Raw genomic sequence first — 14772 nt, 5'->3', positions numbered from 1 at the left:
TGGGCATTCTAATCTTGATACCAATTGTGTCGATTGTGTCATCTTGCCACAAGACACCAATTTCGGCCGAAGTAGATTCAAAATGCAGGGAAAAGCTAGTCCCAAGACAGCCCACTGATTTTTCATGATTTATAGTCGTCTTCTTGAGGCCTTGGGCATTCTCATCTTGAAAAACAGGGAAAACGCTTTTTTTGCATGGTTAGCATGTATCTTATTATTTATTTCTAATAAACAAAAAAAGCAATAAAAAACAGGTCTTTCAAAGAAATAAATAAAAAAACTAGTTTTTTACGAACAGAAACTTAGTTTTTTACTTAAAACGAACAGAAATTACTCCGTATATGAAATGGGTTGTCCCCTCCGCAATCCCTCACTCTTTACGCTAAAGTTTTTAATTGTTTTAAAAAGTAAAACTGTGGCAAAGAGTCAAATTTTAGTGTAAAGAGCGAGGGATTGCGGGAGGGGACAACCCATTTCATATACGGAGTGATTTATGTTCGTTTTAAGTCTTAATGTCGCTCCTTACGTTCAGTAAAAAAACTAGTTTTTTTTATTTAGTTTGTGAACGTTTTTGAATTAATGCATGTTTGATTTTGGCTCTCCGCGCATAAATTATTAAAATGAAATTCGTATATTAACTTCTTTTTTTGGCTAAATGACTTTCTCTTAGTTTTGATAAGAAGGTTTTGAGAAATAAGGGGTGAGGAAGGAGGCCTAGTTGCCCTCCAATTTTTCGGTTACTTAAAAAGGCAACTAGAACTTTTAATTTTTAACGAACGTTTTTATTAGTAAAAAAAAATGTGTAACTTGAGAATTAACTTACGTAACCAACTTTTATATTCTTATATTTATATCATGTATATGAGGGGGTTTGTCCCCTCGTTAATACCTCGCTCTTTACACTAAATCTCAAGTTTTGTCGCAATTCTTTAAGAATAACCCCTGAATCAGAAAGACCGTAGAATAAATAGTTTAAATTACTAAAAATTCTTTAGCTTATAGATCAAGGTATTTATCTTCTCCTAAATACCTCACTCTTTATGCTAAAGTATTTTTAGAACCCCTCATATGCGTAATAATCTCTGTTCGTTTTAAGTCTTAATGCTACTCCTTACTTTCAATTGAAAAAAACTTTTTCATGTTTATTTTTTCATTGTTTTTTTATAGTAATGCTAGAAAATCCCGCGCCCTTTTCATTGAATTTCTATTCCCCCAGGACATATTCCTCCAAGGAAAAATCCTCCCACATAGCCCCCTCCCCTCAACCCCACCCCCAAACCAAAATAATCCCACTGAAAACGTCTCTACGCTTCCCAATAACCATTACTGTATTTTGTTGACTATATTACTAGTATTTTGTTCGTTTTTGGTCTGACTCGAGTGTTAAATTTACTTTCTACTCGTTTTAGGATTTATTTATTCATCTATATCAGTAGCTGTTATCTTAATGTTAGATTATTTATTTCAATTCCTGTTCGTTTTAGGTTTAATTTATTTTTGGTAGTAATTTCTGGCCGTTTTAGGTTTTAGTGTTATAGAACAGTTATTTCTGCTCGTCTTAACTTTAGTATGGTTCTTGACTTTTTTTTGAAAAACTTCTTTAAGAAATTTTTCGAATTTAATTTCTGTTTATTTTTATTGCTAAAGTTTTATTGTTGGTTAATATAATGTCTCCAGTTTTCCAGTCTTCGAATGAAGAATTAAAATAACTTATTCTAATTTAAGTTTCTGAGTTGTAATTTGTGACCTGAGCGTTGGCTTTGATTGTATTCAAAATAATTATTATATAGTTTCGTTTCAAATGAAGGTTTGGAACGGTTATTGAACTAATATTTTGAATCATGGGAGAATGTTCAAAATATTGCATATGAATTAAAATGAACTGAACGAATGAACATATATCAGAGGAATCATCCATCTCTGTTTGTGTCTTGACCTTTTAAACTCTTTTATTTGTGACTTTTGCGTGAGTACTTCTTTGCTTTGGTATGAAAATAACATAATCCAGTATTAAAATAGGTTTTGTTGGTTCACTGTCTTGGGAAAAAAAAGTCCTCATTATTCTCTCTTCTGTAGTTGTATTATGGAAAGGCAGTGTGGTCTTCGTTATTATTTACGTTACGCTTATGGGGAGCATGTGACCAAAGATATTTTTCATTTATTAGTTTAGGGAAAAAATACGCGAACGTTATTAATCAACAAACGTTTCTGGAGTCTTACAGAAGGAATAAAATTATTCCTAAATCCTTAAGGCATAAATTTCACTTAAACTTTTTACGAGAGTCACAGTTCACACATAAATTACAGCTAAAAACGTTGAATCATATATTAAGGACAAAAACACAGAAGACTTGTAATTTCCTCAGAACGAAAATCACTCGAAAATTTTCTGTCCCAGAATTTGTCAACCGATGATTTTTTGCAGATTGTTAGGATGGAAAGGAATTTATTCCACCATGATTTCTGTGTGTCAAAAGAGAGACTCACTAATAAGTTCACAAAGTTGAAATATGAGTCTCGAATGGTCAACCCAGTTTACAATCCTAAGATAAGTCGTGGACCTGCGATTGTATATATTTCATCTAAAAAGCTTAGCTATGTTGAAGAAAATGTCTTAGAACAGGGGCCAAAACTTTCATTTTTACCGAAACAGGTTCCAGTTGCAGACTTGGTAGCATCTTTAGAATTCTCTCTCCACAAATGTAGTACTCTATACAGTTAGATCTTGTTTGATTAATACTCTTTACAACACTTCATTAAAGCTTCCTAATTTTCCCAATAATGCAATAGAAAAATCATATAACACAAAAGTTTTGAACAAACTCTGTAATGATTCCTCAATAATAATCACTAAAGCCGATAAAAGCAACTCCTTAGTAATAATGAATATAACAGATTATGATAGTAAAATTCAGTCACTTTTAATTGATACAAACACTTATGTTACATCAACTCATGACCAGACTGATCAATTTGCTCAAAAATTTATAAAAGAACTAAAAACTCTTAAAGAAAATGGCAGAATCACTCCACAATTGTACAATAAATTTCTCCCTCGAGGTGTTTTTTGCTCACAGTTTATGGATTACCAAAATTGCACAAACAAGGCATTCCTCTAAGACTCATTGTAGCTAGTACAAAATCACCTGCCTCAAACATTGGAAAATGGCTGTGCACTGCATTTAAAACATTGCTTCACTCCCAAAAATCTTATACAAATAATTCAGTTGATCTTGTAGAAAAATTGAAACAAATAGACATTTCTGAAAATTCCATATTAAGCAGCTTTGACAGAGTTTCCATGTATACTAATATTGATGTTTTAAAATCTGAGCAATTATTACAAAATAAACTGGAAAACAATTATCACCTAATCGAAGAGTCAGCGATAGGTCTAGACATTAATGTTCTCATGCATTTGGTTAAGTTATATAACACATATTCCATGCACTTCCAGTTTCGAGATTCATATTACTAACAGGTAAGGGGCCTTCCTATGGGAGCACCTCTATCAAGCCTACTCGCAAATATTTTCGTCGAAAATCTTGAAAATTGGGCCCTGGATTCGAATTTTCTTAATCATGTGTTTTGGGGACGTTTCATGGACGATGTAATTCCAGTTTGGAATTATGGCGAAAGTGAACTTAAAGGTTTTCTAGAACATTTAAATACTTACGATAGAAACCTGCAATTTACTCTGGAGACCGAAACAGATGGAAAAATACCTTTTTTAGATGTATTGATAATACGCAGTGTGAATAAACTTGATTTTACGGTTTACAGAAAACCTACGCATAATAATAGATACCTTCACTTCAAATCTAACCATCCTCCACGGGTTAAAAGAGGTGTGGTAATATCTCTTGTGGATAGAGTACTTAATATCTGTTCAGAGCCATATATTAAAAAAGAATTAAATTTTATTGCAGACATACTTTTTGGCAACGGGTACCCAATTTCTCTCATAAATACTGTTATTGCTCAAAGATTAAAGATGTATTCCTTCTAAAGCCTTAAATCCCTCACCAGAAAACAATTCAAATAATCCCACAAGCACGGTTTACCTATCTTATATTCCGAAAATTACTTCAAAACTGAAAAAAAAGTTCGTTTAAAAAACAATTTACGTGCTCTATTCACAAGTAATTTAAGTATAATGAATCTTCTCAATTCTGGTAAGGATAAAACCCCACTTACTCGTCTAAGAGGGGTGTATCAAATACCATTTAGTTGTGGAAATTATTACATTGGCCGAACCCACCAAAATTTAGGAACAAGATTACAGCAACACAAAGAAAGTATTGAAAAAGCATTAAAATCTAGAAATAACAACATATCTTTCGATTCAGCTTTAAGCAATCATATTTTTGAAAATCCAAACAATTTTTCTATTTGACGAAACGATTCTAATTAGCAATGACCTAGGAATCAAACAAACTGTCCGCGAGACAATCGAAATCAAACCAAACTTAAATAATAATACATCCCTAAATAGAGACTTGGGTGAATACACACTCAACCCTATATGCACAAAATTAATTGCAGAAAATAATATAATTCAAAATAAAACAAAAATAGGAACGAATAAAAACAAGCCCAATCCCAAAAGAACTGCAAGATTAGCTGCAGAGAAGGCAAATATCGCAATTTCTTATTATTATAATTGCAGATTTGCTAATCCTTGTGTGTAAGAGTTTAGAATAACAAGAGCTAAGAGCTCATAAGGCACTTGTGACGAGGTCGAAAGAGCCAAAAGCCAAGAGCTCATATGGTATGAGCTCTAGCAAAATTCTAGGAATCAATAGATTGCTTTAAAAGGAAAATCAGAGGCTTAATGCCAGTCGGGAAAATAAGACCTCTGAGTCACGAAGTCCTTCTAAATATCAAGATTCATTAAGATCCGATCACCCGTTCGTAAGTTACAAATACCTCAATTTTTCTAATTTTTCCGAATTACCCCCCACTCCACCAAAGAGAGCTTATCCAGTCCGGTTATGTCAGTCACCTATCTTGGACTTTTGCTTATTCTTTCCACCAAGTTTCATCCTGATCTCTCCGCTTTAAGCGTTTTCCTAGATATCCCCCCCTAATGACACTGGGTCCGGTCGGGATTTAAAATAAGAGATCTGTGTTTCGAGGTCCTCCTAAATATGAAATTTCATTCAGATACGATCAATCTTTCTCAAGTCAAAAATACCTCATTTTTTCTAATTTTTTAGAATTACAATAGAACAACAATAAGAGATTATTCCATTTTTTAATAAATACAGTTAGTTCAATGAATGAACCTTTTTAGCTTGTAAAATGTTTGGTTTTATCACACAGTCTTGGCTGAACTTTTCGTTAAGAAGTATTGATGGCAAGGCTATTTAAAAAAAAGAATGGATTTTTAGCCGAAAACTTTTATTGTAAGTGTTTTATTGTTTATTATTTTCTTTGCTGAAGACGGCCCTTAGATATAGGGCCGAAATATTCAAATAGGTTTTGTTGGTTCACTGTCTTGGGAAAAAAAAGTCCTCATTATTCTCTCTCCTTTAGTTGTATCCTAGCCATTCTTGAGATATATCAATTATGCCCTTTTTACAACATGGATGCAAGTAATCTCTTGTGATATGTTACGAATTTCTCTCACCATTCCTTGAAATTTTGAATTAATGCACTTATGGCTCGTGAGATACTGTACACACCATTTTAACAACCTGGATGCACATAGTATCTTTTAGAATATTAAATAAAAAAAACTAGTTTTTTTAACTGAAAGTAAGGAGCGACATTAAAACTTAAAACGAACAGAAATTACTCCGTATATGAAATGGGTTGTCCCCTCCGCAATTCCTCCCTCTTTACGCTAAAGTTTTTAATTGTTTTAAAAAGTAGAATTGTGGCAAAGAGTCAAACTTTAGCGTAAAGAGCGAGGGATTGCGGAGGGGACAACCCATTTCATATAAGGAGTAATTTCTGTTCGTTTTAAGTTTTAATGTCGCACCTTTTTTTCAGTTAAAAAAACTAGTTTTTTATTTAATTTCTGAACGTTTTTGAATTAATGCATGTTTGATTTTGGCTCTCCGCACATAAATTATACAAATGAAATTTGTATATTATCTCTTTTTTGGCTAAATGGCTTTTTCTTAGTTTTGATCAGACAATTTTGAGAAAAAAGGGGTGGGAAGGAGGCCTAGTTGCCCTCCAATTTTTTGGTTACTTAAAAAGACAACTAGAACTTTTAATTTTTAACGAACGTTTTTATTAGTAAAAATATATGTAACTTAAGAATTAACTTACGTAACAGACTTTTATATTCTTATATTTTTATTATGAATATAAGGGGGTTTGTCCCCTCGTTAATACCTTGCTCTTTACACTAAATCTTAAGTTTTGTCCCAGTTGTTTAAGAATGATCCCTGAATCAGAAAGGCCGTAGAATAAATAGTTGAAATTACTAGAAATACTTTAGCATAAAGAGCGAGGTATTTATCTCCTCCTAAATACCTCGCTCTTTATGTTAAAGTATTTTTTAGAACCATTCATGCGTAATAATCTCTGTTCGTTTTAAGTTTTAATGCTACTCCTTACTTTCAATTGAATCTGAGCTAGCTACTGCTTTGAATTAAATGTGCTGTTACGAAGTAACTTGCAATTCCTGAAATAAGTTTTGCAAATTGGGACTGAAATTTTTTGGAGGATTATTTATTTTGGAATTGGCAAATTGTGGGCCTTCTTTGGAAAGTGCACTGCTCACTGATACGAAGGAAAGTCTTTTAGGCCGACTTTATACAGGTTAGATTTGAATCCACTTGGATGCAATAGGGAGGCTCGGCCCTCACATAAAGATAAGTCTTTTTGCTCTGTTTATCGATTTCTAAAAATAAGATACTATTAAAGATGCAGCGTTTCAAACAGTTTGATGTTGCGCTAGCTAAATTCAAGAACTACCCCCTATGGCCTGTGAGAATTTTGCAAATAGGAAAGGATTCGTACGGAAAGCCCACTTATCTGGTCTTTTGTTACGGTAGTCATGATGAATTTAGGCTAATAGAAGTGAATCTTCAAGAATATAACCCTAAAACGATAGATTCATCCACACCTGCTGTCAAAAAAGCATTGTTGAACTTGATAATACCCCTGAAGTTTATAAAACTCTTTCTAAGACTTTTTTAGCCCTGAAAGCAAGTGATAAATTAGGGTCTAACTCAGTTTCTTCAAGTATTGCCCCAATTTATGACAAATTAGTTGCAACTGAAGCCCAACTAGAGAAGACAAAAAGTGATCTGCTTCATAATATAACAAAGAAAGTGACTGAAAAGTTTAAAGACCCAAGGTCACTGAAAGAGGCTACTGAACTGATAGTCAGCCAGGTTTTTGACTCAGTAACACTCGAGTTTAATCCAAAGTTTGTAAAAATTGAGCAGACTCTAAGTAGTCTGAGAAATCAAATTGAAAATTTGGAGGAGAGGATTAGTAGAATAGAAAAAAAAGCTTGATGATTATGATCAAGAATCCTTACTCGATAGTCTTGTTTTTCATGGGGTAAAGCAGTTACCTGGTGTAGACACTCGTACGACAATATCTCGCATTATAAATAGCAAAATGTCTGTGACAGATGTCTCCTCTTCTGATTTGATTAATGTATACCGTCTCCGATTGAATAATCCGACTACACAGCATGAAGGAAGGTCTATTAGAGTTGCTCCGATCGTTGTTAAATTTTCTCGCAAAGTTGTGGCCCGTAGAGTGTTTAAAGCAAAAGCTAAAGTTGCTTCAACTGGTGTTTTTGTATCAGAGTCTCTAACTAAACGTCGCCGGGACATTTTGAACGCAGCGAAAGACAAGTATGGTCAACGAAATGCCTGGTCAGATCAGGGTCAAATTTTGGCAAAGCCTAGTGCAGGGTCAACAGTCATGAAAATCCGTTCTATTACCGACTGTATTTAGTTACTTTGTTTCATATGTTATGATTAGTGTTTTTTTTACATTTGTTTATTTTTTTGTAAGGTTTTTTATGTGTATTTTTTCTTTCTTGCTTTTTTTTCCATTTAGAGCGATTTGTTTTGGTATGAGATTTCATTTACTCTCGCTGCGTCTATACTGAATGATTTAATGAGCCGACCTTTTCTCCTTGAACAGGTTTTGTCGGCACAAATAGCAAATGATATTGAACCGTGTATGAACCAAGTTAAATTTAAACAGGCAATGTTTATGTTCAATGTTCGCAGATAAACCCTGTGGAATCTGATTTACTGAGTTTATGTGCCTGGAATTGCCACCTAACCACGTGTTATGAGGATGTGTTGCAATTTCTCTCGGATTCTCAAGGTAAAGTTAGTTTTATTGGTATTTGCGAAAGTTTTTTGAGTCAGGAACACTCTGTCTCATTGTATTCTTTTCCAGATTATAATTTGGAGATTAAAAACCGGACGTCACTTTATAGAGGGGGAATTGCGTGTTTGATTTCTAAGTCGTTGACATACCATGTTAGAAATGATATTGATGTTTGGATAGAGGGTAAATTTGAAAGTTTTAGCCTGGAATTAGATATGGGAAGTAGTAAATTTTTGATTAGTGTTGTGTATAAGCCACCAAGTGCTAGCTGGGAAGATTTTGAACGTGGGTTTGATCAGCTTGCTTGTGAGGTGTCTCGGAGAGGTTTAGATTTTATTTGTATGGGTGATTTCAACTTTAATCTGCTTACATTGAATGGAGCGAATTTTGATTTTCTTAATTTGATGGTTGCTCATGATCTTTTCCCCATAGTAAGTATTCCAACAAATGTTACGAGTCATTCAGCCACTATTATTGATAATATTTTTGTTGGTTCTAAGTATCTGGACCGTAGTTATGCCGATGTGGTTCTATACCCTTGTTCGGACCATTTCCCAGTTGTTGGAGCGGTACCTTGTGGTCGAATAAAAAGAAATAAAATAAAAAAAGTAATGACTAGGTCATTGAAAAAGGTGAATTTACAGAGGTTTGGTGAAGAGTTGAGTACCATTGATTTTAGTGAGATTATGGTTATGAAAGATAACGCTTCTGGTGCATTTGATCGTATGATGGGGGTCGTACAGCCAATTTATGATAAGACTTGCCCAGTGAAATTCTTGAAACCCCGTAAGCGTGAACCCAGGAAGCCCTGGATAACTATTGAAATTCTTAAAGTGTCAGATTTGAGAAATCAAGCGTATGTTGAATATTTAAATAGTGGATGTGCCATTAAACTGGAAAAATTCAAAATAATACGCAACAAAGTAAACTCTATGAGAAGAAAGGCTAAAAAAGAATACTTTGCCAACCAATTGAGTTTAAATAAGGATAATACTAAAAGAATTTGGAAAGTTATTAATGACCTATTGGGAGGGGAGAAAGAAGCTCCACCTAATTCGCTACTGATTCAAGGTGAATTTGTTAATGATGAAATAAGTATCACGACTAAATTTGCTGAGTTTTTTTCAAGTGTTGGGCAAAACGTACAGGCGCAAGGGTTGGTGAACTTTAATAATGATTTAATGAAAGATGAATTTGTGGATGATAGAGGAATCGGAAATGAAATTGAATTTCAGCCTTGTACTGGAGATGAAATTCTGAAGGTTGTGAAAACAATCAAATCGAATTCAGCAGGGATTGATGGCATTAATCTGAAAACTTTTAAGTCAGTGATGTGTTATTTAATGCCATGTCTAGTCCATATCATCAATCTTTCCCTCCAAACTTGTATATTCCCTGATGCGCTTAAAAGGGCAAAAGTAACCCCTCTTCACAAAGGTGGCTCTAAGCTAAAAATTGAAAATTATAGACCCATATCAATCCTACCCTTGTTTTCGAAAATATTTGAAAAAATTGTGCATAAAAGGCTTTATGATCACCTTATGAAAACGGGGATGTTAAGTGAAAACCAGTTTGGCTTTAGGAAAGGTCACTCGACGTCGGATGCCGTGCATTCCCTTTGTGATACCGTAAATAAATGCTTTGAACGTGGTGAAATCCCTTTGACCGTTTTCATCGATTTTAGAAAAGCATTCGATACAGTGGATTTTAATATACTACTCAAACGTCTACAATCACTTGGAGTTCGTGGTAATTGTTTAAAGTGGTTTAATAGTTTTTTAAGTGGTAGATCTATTCAAGTTGTATTAAATGATGTGTTTTCTTCTCCTTTTCAAGTGAGGTGTGGTGTACCTCAGGGGTCTGTTTTGGGACCACTTCTGTACCTTGTGTATGTTGACTCAATGTGTTTCTACTTACCTGAGTGTTGTATTACGACTTTTGCGGATGATACAGCTTTAACTATGTCTAGTCAATCTGTCGATGATTTGTTGTTGAAAGTTAATAGGGTATTAAAGGCATTTTTTGTATTTACAAGTTTGAGCCTTTTGTCAGTAAACGTTATAAAACTAATTTTATGATTTATAGGAGAGTTGGTAAGCCTCCATGTGTTGATAAAAAGATATTTTTTAACGGCAGGCCTCTGTCACAACTGCATGAAGTGCGTTATTAGGGGTTCCAGCTTGATTGTAATCTATCTTGGAAGAACCAAAGTGATCTTGTTGCAGCTAAAGTTGCTAGAGGTTTGGGAATTTTGCGTCGATTAAAGCATGTTTTACCATTATCAGTTCTTTTATTATTATACCACACCATTGTTGCGCCTTATATTTCTTATGGTTGTGTCCTTTGGTCTAGTAATTTCTATGCAAATTTTAAAAGAGTGCAGATCCTACAAAATAAAACAGTACGTCTTCTTGGTAATTATGTAGAAAATGTGAATGATACCGCGTCATGTTTTAAGAAATTACGAGTGCTTAACATTGGTCAGATTCGAGATTATCAAGCTGCTGTTTTTGCGTATCGATGTTGCAATGATGTATGTCCTCCAGTTTTTACCAGCTTTTTTCGAGTAAATCGTTCACTCCATGGGTATGAGACTAGAGAGGCAGATAATTTTATTGTTGAGTACCGAGACACCACACGTGCAGCTTTCGGAATTAGGTATTTAGCTCCGGCTATTTGGAATGATATCCCAGCTGGCATTAGGGAGGCGGAACATATTGGGTTGTTTAAAGTAAATTTAAAAAAACATTTATTGGAAGTGGGGAGATAATTCTTTTTTTTTCTTTTTCTTCTTTTTTTTAATTATTGTTAGCTTTTATTTATTTATATTCTGGTATTAATGAGTAATTGAGTGAGAGTGTTTTGTCCTTCTTTCGTTTCCGTTTTTTAGTTTCTGTTTTTTTTTTTTTTTTTCTTATTAATTTAGGTTGAGAATCAGAGGATTGCAGCCGTCCAACATCAGGCTCTTTGAGCCTTCCCCTGGGCGGTTGTGTGTATTTATAGTTTTTGTAATTAGTAGTTAATAAAGAGAGTTCTTAAAAAAAAAAGAAAAAAAACTTTTTCATGTTTGTTTTTTCATTGTTTTTTTTATAGTAATGCTAAAAAATCCCGCGCACTGTTCATTGAATGTCTATTCCCCCATGGCATATTCCTCCAAGGAAAGATCCTCCTACATATCCCCCTCCCCTTAACCCAACCCCCGAACCAAAAAAATCCCCTGAAAACGTCTGTACATTTCCCAATAACCATTACTGTATGTAAACACTGGTCAAAGTTTGTAACTTGCAGCCCCTCCCCCAAGGACTGTGGGGGAGTAATTCATCCCCAAAGACATAGTTATTATGGTTTTCATCTATGCGGAACAAAATAGCTATCTCAAATTTTGATCCGTTGAATTTGGGAAAAAATGAGAGTGGGAGGGGGCCTAGGTGCCCTCTAATTTTTTTGGTCACTTAAAAAGGGCACTAGAACTTTTCATTTCCGTTAGAATGAGCCCTATTGCGACATTCTAGGACCAATTGGTCGATACGATGACCCCTGGGATAAAAAAAAAAACAAACAAATAAACACGCACCCGTGATTTGTCTTCTGGCAAAAAATACGAAATTCCACATTTTTGTAGATAGGAGCTTGAAATTTTTGCTATAGGGTTGTCTGATACGCTGAATGCGGTGGTTTGATTTTCGTTAAGATTCTATGACTTTTATGACTTTTGGAAATTCGATTCTTTCGATTTATCTTTTAGCATCGAAATTCCGTTTTTTGAAGTTTCGTTTACTATTGAGCCGGGTCGCTCCTTACTACAGTTCGTTACCACGAACTGTTTGATAGAATGTATTTATTCACTACCATAGCTGGAGCTAACATGAGCATGTCATGACTAAAAAAACAATGAAGATACAAAACAAGAATCAAAAACAAAAACAAATAAATAGCTACACAAAGTATTAAAGCAGTATGTGCTGGTTCAAGGTAAATAAATTAAAATGAGTCATAAATAAGATTAAATAAAATTTAAAAAACGTCAAGAGTCAATTTTCATGGCTAAAATAGTGACCTTTTTATACAGAGGTAACAAAAATATAAAAAATATAAATGGTTGGTACATTCAAAAGCACTCAAAGGTAAAACTCGAACTAGAGTGTATCAAATATTAAATATTTGTCAAGGTAATATTATTAAAATACCGAGTAAAGTAAGGGATAAATGATTTGAAATACCTCACGGAACTAAAGGCTGGGTAAGTCATTAACTGTGGACAATTCTATTGTATTTTCGGAGTCTAGTGACTGGTCACTCAGTAGGGGGGCTCTCAAGGCTGGGTAGTGCAACCACGATGACTAAGGAAATTCAAACAATTTAGTGCAAATCAATATGTCGATTCTTTCTACGACTATCAAGTGAACTAAAATTGAGTTGTTTCAGTGCATCATCATATGTTGAGTAGTTGTGTTCAAGCATGATTTTTACAGCTCTTATCGTTTCAAGTCTACCTGATTGATCTTTTGTCAAACCCAGATGCCAAGCCGGACATGCATACTCAAGAGAAGGTCTAACATAGCTGCAGCATACCGACTTAAGACCTTAGTTGGTATACCCAATCTCTTTAGGTTGGAAAATAAATGTGAAAGTTAGGCGACTTTTTTAGTCAGATAGTCAACCCGAGAGTTCCATCTTTAACCTTCATCCAAAAGTAGTTCAAGCATTTTAACAGCTTTCTTTGTTAACAGTATTAAGCTTTGTATTAAGCTTTGTTAGCAGAATTAAGAGAAGAGTGGTCGTCAAACTTTAAGATGGAAAAAGTCATATAAGAGCTCTTAGTTTCACTGAGCGTCAGTTTCACCTGTCTTAATTCAGCTTTTAGTTCATCAGAGATTCTCGTCAAGTCAGACTGTCCGGCAGTCGGAGGGCTTAGTTGTAGTATAAAGACAGTAAGTTTAAACGCTCGCAAATTGTTGCTAAGATACGATTAAAAACAATGAGAAAAGGAAGTGGGTATAATTTAGTCCCTTGTGGTGAACCGCAAGAAATATCTATAAATCCAGATGGTTCATGATCAGGGAATTGGACACACTGAGATCTTTTAAAAAGAAAACTATCGAGCATGCGTACAGCAAATGGATGGGCACCCATAATCTTAGCTTCTTCCACTACTACATTCTGATCAAGAGGAGGTTCATAATTCCCAAGAATTTGCTAATATTTTTGGAAAACACACCCTCTTATCTCAAACTTTTCCTCTTTCATGTTTCTGTCGCATTATTTCCTCTCTTTCCCGAGTAGTATCTATGAGAGGTGATACATAACTGTGGTATTTTATGGATCTACCATACCCGGCAGCAAAATTATTTTAACCAATATTGTTTTGCCTTGAACTCTTTCTCTTTCCCCAGCTGATAATTTAGTTCAGGTACATATGCAAAAGGACGTTGGACGCGTGCCTCCTCCAAATTCTCCTAGATCTTATCATCTCAAAATTTTATCATTTTCCTTATTATACATCTACGTTTTTACTCCTTCAGTTTTTCTTAACTTCAAAAGATTAAGCCCAAAGAAAAGAAAATGGATCATATGAACATGCCTGATATCCACCTTATTCCCTCGCCCCACCTGAATATGGCCCTTCTTATAGCTTACGTAATAAATTACATTTTGTTTCCTTTAAAACCTATTAAAAGCTCGTATAGATTTGAAAAGATATATAAATTTTAATTATCCATGAAAATTGTTTGTTTTGTTTTTTCTCCCGCCTCAACAAGCTCATAATTGTAAAAACTTAAAGCTCTTTTGCGGGAAGATAATTGCCATACTTTTTTTTCAAGTACATTTCCTATGATTGTTTTCTTTTTCGATTTTGAACCCATATAAGAAAATGATGTGTCAAAGGTTGTTAGCAAATGGAATTGAAAAAAAAACCCACCAAAATACATAAAAAACAACCGCCTTTGAAAAAAAAGTTCACTAAGTCTGCAGATGGCAAGAAGTAAGCATGAACAATCCTTTAGGTGCTTTTTAAAAGCAAGAATTAGGTATATGTGTCTAATGACTCTGCCTAAAGAATTGATATTATTTCTGATGATAATGGAGATATACCCTCCAATTATTATTCATAAACTTTTTTCTTTTTCGATTTTGAACCCATATAAGAAAATGCTGTGTCAAAGGTTGTTAGCAAATGGAATTGAAGAAAAAACACCAAAATACATAAAAACAACCGTCTTTGAAAAAAAAAGTTCACTAAGTCTGCAGATGGCAAGAAGTAAGCATGAAAAATCCTTTAGGTGCTTTTTAAAAGCAAGAATTAGGTATATGTATCTAATGACTCTGCCTAAAGAATTGATATTATTTCTGATGATAATGGAGATATACCCTCCAATTATTATGCATAAACTTTGAGGCAATGCAGTCTCTCACCAAAATTGTGTCCGAATGTACTCAACTCTAATCAAGAGA

This window comes from Artemia franciscana, chromosome 17 (genome assembly GCF_032884065.1).
Source record: "Artemia franciscana chromosome 17, ASM3288406v1, whole genome shotgun sequence".
In the NCBI taxonomy this organism is placed as follows: domain Eukaryota; kingdom Metazoa; phylum Arthropoda; class Branchiopoda; order Anostraca; family Artemiidae; genus Artemia; species Artemia franciscana.
The sequence above is the reverse complement of the archived record's forward strand: the minus strand, read 5'-3'. Positions refer to the sequence as shown.